This window comes from Ornithorhynchus anatinus, chromosome 3 (genome assembly GCF_004115215.2).
Source record: "Ornithorhynchus anatinus isolate Pmale09 chromosome 3, mOrnAna1.pri.v4, whole genome shotgun sequence".
Taxonomy (NCBI): Eukaryota; Metazoa; Chordata; class Mammalia; order Monotremata; family Ornithorhynchidae; genus Ornithorhynchus; species Ornithorhynchus anatinus.
In genome coordinates, this window is record NC_041730.1 from 127,497,492 (window position 1) to 127,513,595 (window position 16,104).

Consider the following 16,104-nt stretch of genomic DNA (forward strand, 5'->3'; position numbering starts at 1 on the left):
ATGAGTCTTTTTAGTAATAATCAAGCACCAAGAGTGGAAATTCCATAGGCAACATTATCTTTAAATAAGAATTAAAATGATACTCCCTCCCTCAGGAACATCTGTTTACATTGTGTAGCGGTGAAACTGTTTTTCAGGTATAAAGATGAAGCTAATAACATCATCTCTTATATGGTTTTCTCCATCTGAGAAACTTCAGTTGATAATTGATCAAAATAATCATATTTTTTATGTGCTTGCGGTGTGCAAATCACTTTACTAAGCACTTGGTTAAGTAAAATGCAACAGAATTGCTAGACACAAACTTTGCCCGTAAGGAGCTTACAGGGGAAGTCAGACATTAAAATAGAATGTACTCTCCCAAGTACTTAGTACAAGTGCTCTTTACATGGTAAGCTCTCAGAAGCAGCTTGTCGAAGTGGTTAGGGCACAGGCTTGGGGATTGGATGGTCATAGGTTCCAATCCTGGCTCTGACACTTGTCTGCTGTGTGACTTTGGACAAGTCACTTCACGTCTCTAAGCCTCAGTTACCTCATCTGTAAAATGTGGATTGAGGCTGCCAGCTCCACAAAAGACAGGGACCGTGTCCAACTTGATTTGCTTGTATCCACCCCAGTGCTTAGTACAGTGCCTGGCACATATTAAGCACTTAATAAATACCATTATTATTATTGTTTTATTAATAATTACAATAATAATACATTCCATTGATTGATTTGTGGATAGGGGAAATGGTAGAATATAAGAATATATGCTTATTGTATTGTACTTGTTGTATTATATATTTGTTGTATTGTACTCTCCCAAGCCCTTAGTAAAGTGTTTTGCACACAGTAAGTGCTCAAAAAATACAATTGATAACTAATAATAATAATAATAATAATATTTACAAAAGCACTGTGAGGCTGGGCTGAGTAGCTAAGGGCTTAAGGGGTATGCAGGAAAGTTCATCATCGATGCAGGGTGGGGAGAGCAGTTAGGAAAAATGAGGGCTTAGTATGGAAAAGCCTCTTGGAGATATGATTTTAAGAGGGCTTTGAAAGTGGGGAGAGTGGAAGATAGTTGGATATGAGAGAGGAGAGAATCCGTGGAAAGGAGTTTTTGATACAGTGGTAGATGGACAACCACTGGAGTTTTTTGAGGAGTGGGGTGACATGGCCAGAACGTTTTTGTAGGAAAATGATTCGGACCGAAGCAGCAAGGTCTAGTGAAAAGAGCACAGGCCTGGGAGCCAGAAGGACCTGGGTCCTAATCCCGGCTCTTCCACTTGTCTGCTATGTGATTGTGGGCAAGTCACTTTACTTCCCTGTGCTTCACTTACCTTTTCTAGAAAATGGGGATTAAGACTGTGAGCCCCAAGTGGGAGAGGAACTGCTTCTAACCTGATCACTTGTATCTACCCCAACTCTTAATACAGTGCCTGGCACAAAGTGCTTAACATATACTACAATCATCATTATTAATCTTTCTTTGACTATCAATGCCTCACTGGATATTGTATTGCCCAGAGAGTAGAAATCGGTGAATGTTCAACTCTATATCTATGATGGAAATTGGTGGTTCTGTGTAGAGTTTTCAGGGTACAGACTGGAGCATAATTTCAATCTTATTCCGCATAAGCATCAGACCGCAGCACTGGGATGATTCCACACTAATTAATAATCAGTTATCAATCAATGGTATTTATCGAGTGCTTACTACGTGCAGAGCACTATACTAAGCTTTTGGGAAAGTACAGTACAACAGAGCTGGTAGACATGATGCCTGCCCAGAAGGAGCTTATGGTCTTCAGGGAGAGACAGACGGTAAATTAAATTACATAAAGAAGGAACAGTAGACAATAAGGATATATACCTAAGTATTGTGGGTCCGGGGTGAGTATTAGAATGCTTAAGGGATGCAAAATCAAGTGCACAGGCAACACAGAGGAGAGAGAGGTTAGGAGAAATGAGTGCTTAGTTAGGGAAGATTTCTTGGAAGAGATGATATTTTAGCAGGGTACTGAAGGTGGGCCCTCTCAGGGTCGCACCAGGAGAGTTTCCAGTACTCTACCAGTCTTGACTACAGGAGGGAAAGTCAAGCAGAGGACTGTCCATTCCATTCCTATCTTGGGCAGTGGCTAGCGTGTGGAAGGCAATCTGCTACAAGTTAAAACTCACCTGTGCTGGGCAACAGCGGCATGGGAGACAGTCGAAGGCGGAGACTCATTTACTGCTCGGAAGAAGGCAATGGTAAACCACTTCCGAATTTTTACCAAGAAAACTCTCTGGATCCACTACCAGAACGATCACAGATGGAAGGGGGGCGTTCTGGGAGAGATGTGTCCATGGCATCACTATGGGTCAGATGCGACGCGACGGCATAAGACAACAACAACTGAAGGTGGACTGTCCATCCCATTTGACCTCTTCCTCTCTAACCTCTGATTTTAAAGATGCCATCCATCCTCTCTGACTCTCAAATACTCATTTTCCAAACACTTCTCTAAAGCACTCCATTCACGTTAACTCCTCCAAGCACTATGGACTGCCTCTAATCCACAGACGTTAGGAGCCTCCCCCTGCCTGACAAATGATAGGAACTGGAGCTGAACCAAAACAATTTTGGGGTTGGCTTTCTAATTTGGTTAAAGTGAACTCTGTTTTGAATTAGGATCATTTTGTTTTCCTCCCAAGGGAACCAACTGGAAACAACAAGGAACTTCAATGAAAGTTGTAAGCACAATGATCGGGCTGATTAAGGACATGCAGCTGACTTCCCAGGAGGTACAGAAGGTGCAAGGAAGGGGAAAGGCAAGAAATCTTGATAATCGACCCTGTGTTATCTGGGGCCTTCCTGCCCCGTGCCCCCTCCACCTCCAAAATCATCATTCTTCCATTCTTCTGGAGTGGAAAAGTTCAGTCTCATGGAGTTGTATGGTGTCAAGGTGCAGTAGTGACTTTGAATATTATAACACTTATTCCATGTGCTGTTGATCATCCTTTCTGAACTGAGCAACATTTGAATCCATCCTCAAAGGGCCCTACCGATTCAGGCGGAGAGACGCTTACAGATGGGAAAACCGAAACACCAATAAACAAAGAGATTTTGCCTCCTCGCATCGCAGTGAAATCCCGGCAGAGCCAGAGCTAGCCACAGGCTTCCGGATGTTCAGAAATCTAAGCTGCCTCGTTCTTTTAACGATGGCTCTGTAACCTACACATCGGCGAGTCTCCATCTGCAACCAGCCTCAGTCCAAACATGGAACTTGAAACCAGAGAGAGTAGATTAACTATTTCCATGGCAACCCAACATCCAATTCTCCTTTCCCACATCCCCTAGATCCCTTTAATGTTTAAACATTTGCTGATGAGGAAATGGGAGCATATATATTAAAAGTGACAAGCAGAGAGGCCTCCTTCATTAGTGGAATATCACCACACACTTTCCATCCCCTAATTTCATAGCTCTTTCCAAACATTTACTCACTGTGGAGAGATCCTTGGTGCTTGGGTATATTTTTCATTGGACATTCTCCTCCAGGAAGTCATATATCAGTAACTTAGATTCTGAGCCCCATGTGGGACAAGGAACCATATCTAATTCCCACCAGTGTAGTCTCTCCCAGGGCTTAGTACAGTGCTTTGCACACTGTAAGACCTTAACAAATACTATTCCTACTAAATATTAACTCAAATAACTAACTACAATAACTTCATTAAGTCTAGAATTGATGAAGGGCAATGAGAGATAAAGGAAGTAGAGGAGATGGAACGGGGAAAAGGAAAGGAGAACTGAGAGCGATGGGAAAGAAATTGAACAGACGGGAACATTTTCAAATTTATTTGGCTATTGTTGCAAGAATCCCAGCCCAATTCTGCATACCCAAGAGGCTTAACTAATTAAGATAATCTTCCAATATTTTGGAAACCAGATACGAAATCTGAGCTTTAGAGAGCCCTCCATTTAAAATGGCAAATAAATCTGCATTATTGTAATGGCCAGATCCTTGTCCTAGGTGACTCCTTGAGAAAGCTCATACTAACAGACCTTTCATAAATCTTCTCAAGGTATAAAATTTCCTTTCTCATTCTTTCCCTTGAATCCTTGGCAAAAGTAAATACAGTGAAACCCTATTTTACCTGCCTCTTTTCATCTAGAGGCCTAAAATAAAAGCTGTCCAGAGGCAGAGTGGTCTCATGGAAATAACATGGGGCTGGAAGTCAAGAAACCCAGATTCTAGCCCCAGGTCAGTCCCTGGTCTGCTGCCTGACCTTGTGGACACTTGACCACTCTTGGTCTCAGTTTAGTCATCTATAAAATGGGGACAAGATACCTGTTCTCCCTAACTCTTAGCCCCCTTTAGGAGAGGGGCTGTGTCTCATCTGATTATCTTATACTTACCCCAGTATTCTGGCACATAGTATTTTTAATGCTACCTGCTAAGTACTTACTATGGGCCAGGCACTGTACTAAGCACTGGGATAGATAAAAGAGAATCCTGCTGGACACAGTCCCTGTTCCATATGGGGTTCACAATCTAAATCATAGCAGGGAGAGTTTCATCCCTATTTGGCAGATGAGGTAAATGAGGCACAGAGAAGTTAAGTCATCTGCCCAAGATCACAGAGTAGACAAGTGGCAGAGTCAGGATTAGAACACAGGTCCTCTGACTCTCAAACCCGTACTCTTTCCACTAGGCCAGGCTGCTTCTCATCTATTAAATTGTCACCCAACATTGGTGGGGGAATCACCATTTCCCCAATTCCCCAATAATGCATCATTAAACTAATCAACAAAGAATGGATTTAATATCAAAAAGACTATTATTACTATCCCTTTTGGATTCCTAAGTGTTTCTCTCTACTTGCTGGACCTAGGGCCAGGTTAACTGGGGCTGCACCATGCTGGGTTTGTTCTTTCAGGCTTCCCTCATTATACTAACCATTCCCCTGCAGTGGAAATCTCACTCCTGCAATCAGGGCAGACAGTCTGCCGCTTCATTTCCATGTATCAACACTGGGTCCATGTTGTCTATCTCAGGACAGTTCTCTGCCTCCTCTACTAGAGTGTAAACTTATTGTGGGCAGGGAATTTGTTGCAAATAATAGTAACAATGATACTCCTTTTAATAATAATAATAATAATAATAGAAAGCTAACATCTGTAAAATGAGGATTAAGAATGTGAGTCCCATGCGAGACAGGGACCTTGTTCAGCAGGATTCTCAAACCTCAAGTACCTCATCTATAAAATGCGGATTGAGGCTGAGAGCCCTATATGGGACAGGGACTGTGTCCAACCCAATTATCTTACATCTACCCCTGTGCTTAGTAAGGTGCCTGTCACATAGTAAGTACTTAACAAATACCACAGTTATTATTATTAGTTTTATCACCACCGAAAGAGGAGTCAGATGTCTTTTGGGATTCTGTATATCTCATCTTCTTATCTTATGCTGTCGAGTTGTTTCCGACCCATAGAGACTCCATGGATACACTCTCTCCCAGAACGCCCCATCTCCATCTGCAATCAGTCTGGTACTATATCCCCAGAGTTTTCTTGGAAAAGAATATGGAAGTTCTTTATTTTGTTGCTTCCTTCTAAGCAGTAAACTTGAGTCTCAGCCCTTGACTCTCTCCCATATCGCTGCTGCCCAGCACAGGTGAGTTTTGATTTGTAGCAGATTACTTTCCACTCTCTAGCCACTGCCCAAGCTAGGAATGGAATGGGTATGCCTCTGCTTGATCCTCCCTCCCTTAGTCGAGACTGGTAGGGTACTGGAAACTCTCCAGGAGCCATCCTGAGAAGGGAATCTCATCTTCAGTCTTGTGCTAATCAATCAGTGGCATTTATTGAGCACTTACTGTGTGCAGGGCACAGTACTAAGCATTTGGAAGAGAACAATACAATAGAATTGATAGACATTATCCCTGGCCTCAAGGAATTTACAACCTAGAAGGATGCTTCACTCTAGTTAAAATTCAGGCCTTGATTACATCACTTTCATCCAATTTCATTTGAATTGTTGCATTTCCCCCTTAAATCACTGAATCTAAGTGAAAAGTAAGTAAGCAATTTGTGAAGAGGGCAAGGAAAGTTAGCAGTGAGTATCCTGGAGAATAATGGTCTTCTAATTTTTCTAGTGTAATTTATCTTATATATAACAACCACTTTTATGATAAAAAAATATATTTTTACTCGCTGTTCGTTCTTTTAACTTTCATATCAGTCATGGTAAGTACAGGCATAGAATGCAGTCAGTTCTTCCATGATGTGTGCATTCACTACACATTTGGAATATTATTATTGTTTATCAATCATATTCATTGCACATTTACTGTGTTAATCACTGTATTAAGTGCTTGGGAGATTACAATATAACATCAGACACATTTCCTACCCACAGAGAGCTCACAGTCTAGCAGGAGCTCACAGTACATAATGTAATGACAGAATTAAGTCAATGCTCTTCTGACAATGCATATCTATCTGGAATTAATGGGATGTATTTTGGGCACTGAGTGAGAAATCACAATTTGAATTTTCCTTACTGTGGGATTCTTCAAGACCATAACAACCACCTTCTTGGAGAACTAATTGTACTTAGTTTTGACATTCACAAATCTTTTCGATCAAAAGTATTCTCTGAGAGTTCTCTGCACGTAGTAAGTGCTCAATAAATATGATTGAATGAATGAGAGTTTTATGCAGAGCAATGTACTTGAGCTTGGGAGAGTCTAATACAGGTGGTAGGCTAGTCTTGCTCTCAAGGATATTACAATCTAGCAGGGAAGACATGCATTAACATAAACTACAAGAAAGGGAAGCAACCAAAAGTAAGAATATACTTATGTACATAAGAATATATACTTAAGTGTTATACAGTGCCTGGCATGTAGTAAGCACTTAAATATCATTATTATTATTATTGTTATTATTATTACACATAAATTCTGTAAGGCTAGTGGGTTAGAACCAAAGTACTTAGGTGAGGTAGTCGGTAGGGAAAATAGAGTAAGGGGCTGGGAGGTTAATCCGAGGTTAATAACAATAATAATAATAATAATGATGATGATGGTTCTTGTTAAGCACTTACTACGTGCCAGGCACTGTATTAAGTGCTGGGATGGATACAAGCAAATCGAGCTGGACACAATCCCTGTCCTATGTGGGGATCACAGGTTTAATCCCCATTTTAGAGAAGCAGCGTGGCTCAGTGGAAAGAGCACGAGCTGAGGAGTCAGGGGTAATAGGTTTTAATTCCGGCTCCGCCACCTGTCAGCTGTGTGACTTTGGGCAAGTCAATTAACTTCTCGGTGCCTCAGTTACCTCATCTGTAAAATGCGGATTAAGATTATGAGCTTTATGTGGGACAACTGATTACCCTGTGTCTACCCCAGCTCTTAGAACAGTGCCTGGCACAGGGTAAGCCCTTAACAAATACTAATATTAACATTATTATTATTACAGATGAGGTAACTGAGGCCCAGAGGAGTGAAGTGACATGCCCAAGGTCACACAGCAGACAAGTGGCCGAGCCAGAATTAGAACCCACGACCTTCTGCCTCCCAGGCTCATGCTCTATCCACTACACCATGCTGCTTCTGCTTTCAAACATCCTCATGTAACCCCTATCCTAAAGCAAACCTACCTTGACACCCAGTTCCTTCCAGGTATTGTGCCATCTCTTTCCTACCACTCCTTTCCCAACTCCTTGAGCGAGTTGTCTGTGCTTGCTGCCTCCACTTCCTCTCCTTCAATTCCTTCATTGACCCCTGGCTTCTGTCCCCATTCACTCCATGGAAATGGACCTTTCTAAAGTTACCCCTGAACTCCTTCTTGCCCAACGCAGTGGCCTCTACTCTATCTTAATCACCCTCAACCTCTCATCTGCCTTTTCCTGAAAACATTATTCAACTTCGGCTTCTGGTTCTCTTATTCTGGCCACTCTTTCTCAGTCTCTTTTTCATGTTACTCTTCTGCCTCTCTCACTTTAACTCTGGAGATCTCTCAAGGTTCAGTAATGAGTTACTTTCTATTCTCCACCCACACTGACTCCTTTGGAGAACTCATTCACCCCCATAGCTTCGACTACCATCTTTAGACAAGAACATTCCCAAATCTAACCTTTCTCCTCTCTGCCGTCTCACATTTACTCCACCCTTCAAGACATCTCTACGTGGATGTCCTGCCAATCCTTCAAATCAGTAAGTGCTTAACAAATAACCATTATCAAGTTCAATAAATACAATTGACTGAACATGTCCCAAACAGAACTCCTCATCTTCCAACCCAAACCCAGTCCTCCCCCTGTCTTTTGCATCTCTGTAGGAAATGGCATTATCTGCCCTGTCTCACGAGCTCATATGCTTGGCTTTATCCTCTACTCATCTCATTTGCCCCGCACATTAAATCTGTCACCAAATCGAGTCGGTTCTACATTCATGACATCTATAGAATCTGCCCTTTCCTCTTCATCCAAACCGTTACTATGCTGATCCAAGTACTTATCGTATTTCACCTTGACTACTCCAGAAGCCTCCTAAATGACCCATCTCTTGTCTCTCCCCACTCCAGACCATACCTCCCTCATCTGCTGAGATCATTTTTCTAAAAAAAAAAGTCAGTCCATCTGTCCCACTCCTTAAAAACTTCCAGTGGTTCCCCATATATTTCCACATCAAAGAGAAACTCCTTACCATAAGCTCTAAAGCCTCCCGAGAGCATCATCCCTGTTGGCGTCAACTGCTAGTTTCTGCTCATCTCTTGCATGAGAGCCACATCTTCCCCCTCTGCTCAGTTTATTCATTTTGAGTGTTGTGAATATTTTAGTTTGTTAGAATATGAACTCCTTGTGGGCAGAGAATATCCCCCTTTGTTATTCTGTGCTTCCCAAGTGCCTAGTACAATGCATATTAATTCAATTGTACATTTTGAGCGCTTACTTTGTGCAGAGCACTGTACTAAGTGCTTGGGAAAGAACGACACAACAATAACAATGTCATTCCCTGCCCATAAAGAGCTTACAGTCTAGAAGGGGGAGACAGAAATCAATGCAAATAAATATTACACGTAATAATGATAATAATAATAATAATGATGATGGTATTTGTTAAGCGCTTACTAGGTGCGAAGCACTGTCCTAGTGTTGGGGAAGATACAAGGTTATCAGGTTGTACCACGAGGGGCTCACAGTCTTAATCCCCATTTTACAGATGAGGTAACTTAGGCACAGAGAAGTTAAGTGTCTTGCCCAAAGTCACACAGATGACAAGTGACGGAGCCGGGATTAGAACCCATGGCCTCTGACTCCCAAGGCCATGCTCTTTCCCCTAAGCCACAATGCTTCTCATAAGTGCTGTAGGACTGGGAGGGGAGAAGAGCAAATGTAACAAGTCAGGGTGATGCATTAAGGAGAAGGAGATGAGGAAAAGTGGGGCTTAATAATGTATTACTAGTACTACTAACAATCAAAGGTATTTATTGAACTTTGTCTGTATGCAGACCATTGTACTATGTGTTTGGGAGGGTACAATATCATAGAATTGGTAGCTCTCTGCCCTCATGGAACTTAGAGTCTACAAGGGGGGACAGCTTTTAAATGAATTACAGATAAGAGAATGAGGAGAGAATAGGGATATGCACATAAGTGCTACTTGTACTATAACGCCAATAATGCTGACCTCTCAGCACTAACAATTTGATATTGTTAAATATAAGGTTGAAACTGGAGGCTGATAGCACCAGGAAGGCAAAACCGCTCCATTTAGGGTAAGTCAGCAGGCAGCTGTGATTTTGGTTCTTCATTTAAGTTATTTGCATCATCATTTCCGGAATGGAATAACATTACCCAGGAGAAAGTGGCCATGCAGATGTTGTTCTATGTGAATCACTAAAATCAAATCTGGACCCTGAAATTTTTGAAATTTAAGCTTGATTTTTACCTGCATTTAAAACAACAAAAAAGAAAGCTTTAATTCCGCCTATAACCCCCAATCTACCTAGGGGCCATAATTCACGCCAGATGTGAAGAATCGTTTTCCACGAGGGTCTGGAATGCAGTCAGCCAACCCGCACAGAGTCGATGCCTTGTGCTCTTCCCTGGATGTCATCTGCAAGGTCTGGAGAGAGCAGGATTCCTAGGCAGTTGCTGAACAATGAGCCAAAATGGGCAGTATGAAAGCAGGGAAGACAGGAAAAATATTTTAAAATGGAGTGCAGTATGGTCCCAAACCATGTGATCAGGCATAAGGGACTCTCCAGGAACAACTGCTGCAGGCAAAGCAGCCTGGCACGGAGCTAGGGAGAGTGTTCAGTTCCACCAAGATTGCACCTGTCAGGTGCAGATTGAAGCCCAGAAGACATTGCTAGTGTTTGAAGCTTGGCTATTCTACTTTGGTCGTTTTAGACTTCCACCCCTCTGCCCCCAAGATACATCTATCCCCCACCCAGACTGGCCCTGGGCCATGTCAAAGCCACCAGAGAAGCAGCATAGCCTAATAGAGCACGGGCCTGGGAGTCGGAAGGTCATGGGTTCTAATCCTGGCTCTGCCACTTATCTGCTATGTGACCTTGGGCAAGTACCTTCACTGCTCTGGGCCTCAGGTACCTCATCTAAAATGGGGATTGAGACTGTGAGTCCAGTGTGGGACAAGGACTATGTCCAACCCGATTTGCTTGTATTCACCCCAGCACTTAGTCCAGGGCCTGACACATAGTAAGTGCTTAACAAATACCACTATTATAATTATTATTTTTTTAAGAACACCAGAAGGAAAGAATAAGGCACAGAGACATGAAATGACTGTTCAAGATGGACCGCCTTATACTTATTCTTTTGTACTGAAGCCTCCCAGTGCTCTTCACCCAGAAAGTGTTTAATAAATACCACTGGGTAATTGATTGATTCCTCAGGTCAGGGTTCATTTCAGGCTCTTTTTTATAGTATTTGTTAAGCACATACTGTGTGTCAGGCACTGTACTAAGCACTGGGATAGATATAAGGAAATCGGGTTGGACACTGTCCATATCCCTCATGGGGCTCGTAAACTTAATCCCCATTTTATAGATAAGGTCACTGAGGCTCAGAGAAGAGAAGTGATTTGCCCAAGATCACACAGGACACAAGTGGCAGAGCTGGGATGTGAATCCAGATCCTTCTGACTCTCAGCCTGTGCTCTATCCACTAGGGCACTCTGCTTCTCTTGACTCGTTCGGACCACCTCCGTTGGGCCAAAAGCTCATCTGGTTGGTATTTAGAAAGGGTGCTTTGGCCAGAGAACTCCAGGTTCGTGTCTACCAACTCTGTCGTATGCTCCCAAATGCTTAGTATGGTGCTTTGCACAAACACTCTCTAAATCCTATTGATTGATAATGGCAGTCTCCTGGCTTTAAACATGACTGTCTGCTTTTCAGGAACTCTAGCGCCCATTTGATCCAATGTGGCATTGGGTGTCTTTATGCATGATAGTAGCAGCCTTGCTCTTAGGACTCTGGGAGAGGAATGCAGGATCCATGGAGCACCTATGGGGTTCAGGGTATCCAGGAGAAAGACCTTAGGTTTAGGCGGAATCAAGTGGATTTGAATAGTCTTATGAATAAAAATGGCACCATCTAGACTGTGAGCCCGTTGTTGGGTAGGGATTGTTTCTATCTGTTGCCGAATTGTGCTTTCCAAGCACTTAGTACAGTGCTCTGCACACAGTAAGCTCTCAATAAATACGATTGAATGAATGAATGACCTTAGGAAAGTCACTTCACTTCTCATTGTGCCTTAGTATCTCATCTGTAAAATAGGGTTTGAGACTGTAAGCCCCAGGTGGGAAGGGACTATGTCCAACCCGATTTGCTTGTATCCTCCCCAACTCTTAGTACAGTGCTTGGCACATATAAGTACTTTACAAATACCACAATTATTATTATTATTAATTATTATTAAGGGCATCCCATGGTCTGTTTTTTGCATGTTTCTAACTGCAATTGATGGCCAACTACTCAAAACATCTTCCTCCCAAAGGATTACCAGGTGAGCCGGTCAGCACGTTGAAATGAGTGCCCCAGTTTCAGAGCTTGTTGGATTGCATTTTTCCCCATTTGCCTTTATTTCAGAGGGATTCCTCCTGAAGGGTCCATCCGATGGGTGGACCCCAAAATCACTGTCAAACCAACAATATATGGAAAGGAAAGGAAATGGTATGGAAAGTAAAACTCTGACTGTCATCTTACTAGACTGTACACTACTGATTAACCCTCTCCTAAGTGTTTATTACAGTTCTCTGCACACAGTAAGTGCTCAGTAAATACTATTAATTGATTGAATAATCTCTCTCGACCCCACTTCCCCTTCCAGTTATCACCCTATCTCCCTACTACCCTTCCTTCCCAACCTCCTAAAACGAGTCATCTACTCTCGCTGCCTAGAATTCCTTAACTCCAATTCTCTCCTGGACCACCTCCGATCTGGCTTCCTTCCCCTCCACTCTACTGAGACTGCTCTCTCAGAGGTCACCCATGACTTCCTTCTTGCCAAATCCAATGGCTCCTACTCTATTCTAATCTTCCTTGACCTCTCAGCTGCCTTTGACACTGTGGACCATCCCCTTCTCCTCCACACTTTATCTCACCTTGGCTTCACGGACTCCGTCCTCTCCCGGTTCCCCTCTTATCTTTCCGGCCGTTCATTCTCGGTCTCCTTCACGGACTCCTTCTCCCCCTCCCATCCCCTAACTGTAGGAGTTCCTCAAGGGTCAGTTCTCAGCCCTCTTCTGTTCTCCATCTACACTCACTACCTCGGTGAACTCATTTGCTTTCATGGCTTCAACTATAATCTCTATGCAGATGACACACAAATCTACATCTCTGCCCCTGTCCTCTCCTCCTCCCTTCAGGCTCGTATCTCCTCCTGCCTCCAAGACGTCTCTACCTGGATCTCTGCCCACCACCTAAAACTCAACATGTCCAAAACTGAGCTCCTTATCTTCCCACCCAAGCCCTGTCCTCTTCCGGACTTCCCTATCACCGTGGATGGTACTACCATCCTTCCTCTCAAGCCCACTACCTCGGTGTCATCTTTGACTAGGGTCTCTTGTTCACCCCACATATCCAATCTGTCACCAAGACCTGCCGGTCTCACCTTTATAATATTGCCAAGATCCTCCTTTTCCTCTCCACCCAAACTCTATCTTACTGGTATAGGCTCTCATAATATCCCAGCTGGATTATTGTGTCAGCCTTCTCTCTGATCTCCCTTCCTCCTGTCTCTCCCCACCCCAGTCTATTCTTCATTCCACTGCCCGGCTCATCTTCCTGCAGAAACGCTCTGGGCATGTCACTCCCCTCCTTAAAAACCTCCAGTGGTTGCCTATCAACCTCCGCATGAAACAAAAACTTCTCACTCTGGGCTTCAAGGCTCTCCATCACCTTGCCCCCTCTTACCTCTCCTCCCTTCTCTCTTTCTACTGCCCACCCCATAGGCTCTGCTCCTCTGCCGCCCACCTCCTCACCGTCCCCCGTTCTCGCCTATCCCACCGTCGACCCCTGGGCCACGTCCTCCCGTGGTCCTGGAATGCCCTCCCTCCTCACCTCTGCCAAACTAACTCTCTACCCCTCTTCAAAACCCTACTGAGAGCTCACCTCCTCCAAGAGGCCTTCCCAGACTGAGCTTCCCCTTTCCCTCTGCTCCCTCTGCTGCCTCTTTGCCCCCCCTTCACCTCCCCTCAGCTAAGCCCCCTTTTCCCTCCCTTCCCTCTGCTCCTCTCCCCTTCCTTCTCCTCCCCTCAGCACTGTGCTCCTCTGCTCATTTGTATATATTTTTATTACCCTATTTATTTTGTTAATGAGATGTACATCCCCTTGATTCTATTTATTGCTATTGTTTTTGTGTCTCCCCGATTAGAATATAAGCCCGTCAATGGGCAGGGATTGTCTCTATCTGTTGCTGAATTGTACATTCCAAGCACTTAGTACAGTGCTCTGCACATAATAAGAGCTTAATAAATACTATTGAATGAATGAATAAATTGATTGACCGTTTCATTCTCCAACTGAAAATTTCTCTGCTTCTGTAAGGTCATCATTTTGATTCCAAGATCTCCTGATTCATAGATTCAAAGTGTCAGTGCTGAGCAAAATTGGTGGCCAGCAATTATGAATGCAAATTGTGTCGTTCCCAGGGCTGAGAATCTTTCTGTTCCCTGCTATAGGCAGGCAGACCCAGCTTTTTTGGAATATTTATGCCCTGGGTTTCCCCATTGAGGACATTACTAACACATTGGTGGGCCTCTTGTTCTCTGTGTGTCTATTTCCTTAAACTTTCTGCCCCCTTTTTTATTTTTATTTTTTTTTCTGTCATGTGTGCTCTGCTTGAAGGTCAATAAGACTTCATGGATAGAGGCATTCTGTTCAGGGGATCGTAAGCAGCTTGCTTATGAATGAAGAAGGCTTTGTGAACTTCCAGGGACCTGCTGAGCCTTTTTTCAAAATTACCAGTGGGACAAGAAGCTTGGGAAAGCAAAGGCCTCTTATAGAAACAGAAAACCCAGGCATACTGCCAATAAACCTGGACTTACATTCCGGTTTGTCAGAATCATGTTCAAGGAACAACCCTCCAGGAGACAAATGAACTATCTACGCGTCAGGGTTCAAAACTTTCAGAGAAGGGGGAAGGGGCAACAGGGCAACAGGGGCAGAGGAGATGTGTGTATGTGTGTGGGTGTGCAAGTCTGTGGGGTGTGTTTGTGTGTGTGTATTGGGGGGTGGGGGGGGTTGACGGCACCACCTGTGGTTAAGTCAACAATCTAACATTAAGGTGCCATTAAATAAATCTCACCAAGAAGCCGGGCTCTCAAGGAATCGACTCGTGGAATTGTCTTGGAGCCTGTGCATTTTCGAGAACTGGTCAGGAATGCAGTGCGTAGGTTTCACATCGACAAATATGTACAAACACCCTGGAAAACCCTGCAGGAATGCAACTTTATGGCTAGACATTTAAACCCCTAAAAGCCAGGAAATGCAAAAGTTATGACTTTTCTTAGTAACCTTAACTCACATCCATTACATAGGCCAAAGAATAAACTATGTTCAACCCTGAAAGCCTAAAGTATGGATTATCCAATTGGAGTAATTTTGGTTCAAGCTGTAATTTTAGCTCTGCTGAAGTTTTATGTTCCTATCTTTCACTTTACATTACTTCTGACTTCCCCGGTTGATTTCTTCAGAGTTCTTTAAAATCAAAAGAGAAAGGGAAAAATGCCTCTAATCCTTTTCATAATGCAACAGTGTCATTAACCTACCCAGCTCTCAAATACAGATTCCTTGTGTATCTGCGGCCCTCCACTCCACCCAATGGAAATTAATTCCATCGGCAAATTAGGTATCAGCGTTACTCCAGTCAGCTTTTAGAGTAAAGGTTTACTTTTTAAGACTATTAATTTAATTTCAAAATTACTCCATAACAGTCTCCTTAGGAGAGGTAGAAATGTGTTAAAGTTCAGCTGGTTTAGAATTTTCTAAATATAAAATTTGCAATCTGAAAGTGCTTAGAAAAAGAAATGGGTTTTTATTTTCCAAGAGCTTCTAAATCAAAAATTAGGCCTTCCTGAAGTGAAAACCTTATTGAAATAAGTTCACTTTGGGGTAGAAGCCAAATGTGGAAAATGTTATCCCCATGGAATCATTTTTCAGTATGCTATGAGTGACTGAAAACAGTGGATGAAAACAGAAAACTGTACACAGCCTGAACTCTGGGATTGACTACCAGAATAGTAGACTGGCCATTCCTTGTGTTGACACACCAGATTTCCTCTATGGATCTCAAACTGTATTTTAGACATTTACTTTGTAATGTCTTCTCTTAGAAGCATGAATGGGGAAGGACTTGTTTTGATCATTTATCAGCTGAAGGAACAGACTTGAAACAGAGAAGTGAATTACTTTAGTAACCAGAGAGAGCCCCTGATGTAAAAGGGCACATTCATTCATTCATTCAATCAAATTTCTTGAGCACTTACTGTGTGCAGAGCACTGTATGAAGCACTTGGGAAAGTACAGTACAGCAGTAAAGAGAGAAAATTCCCCTCCCACAACGAGCTCACAGTCTACAGCTGGGGAGAGAGATATCAATA

General features: G+C 43.0%; 2 non-coding genes across 2 annotated transcripts; one reads left to right on the forward strand and one right to left on the reverse strand.

The window, feature by feature from the left end:
• Window positions 1-2,012: 2,012 nt before the first annotated feature.
• LOC114810900 lies at window positions 2,013-2,150 on the forward strand. The gene has a single exon (XR_003758590.1). It is a non-coding gene; the product is annotated as a small nucleolar RNA SNORA7 (small nucleolar RNA).
• Window positions 2,151-5,655: 3,505 nt separating this feature from the next.
• On the reverse strand, window positions 5,656-5,793 carry LOC114810904. Its single transcript, XR_003758594.1, has one exon. It is a non-coding gene; the product is annotated as a small nucleolar RNA SNORA7 (small nucleolar RNA).
• Window positions 5,794-16,104: the final 10,311 nt, after the last annotated feature.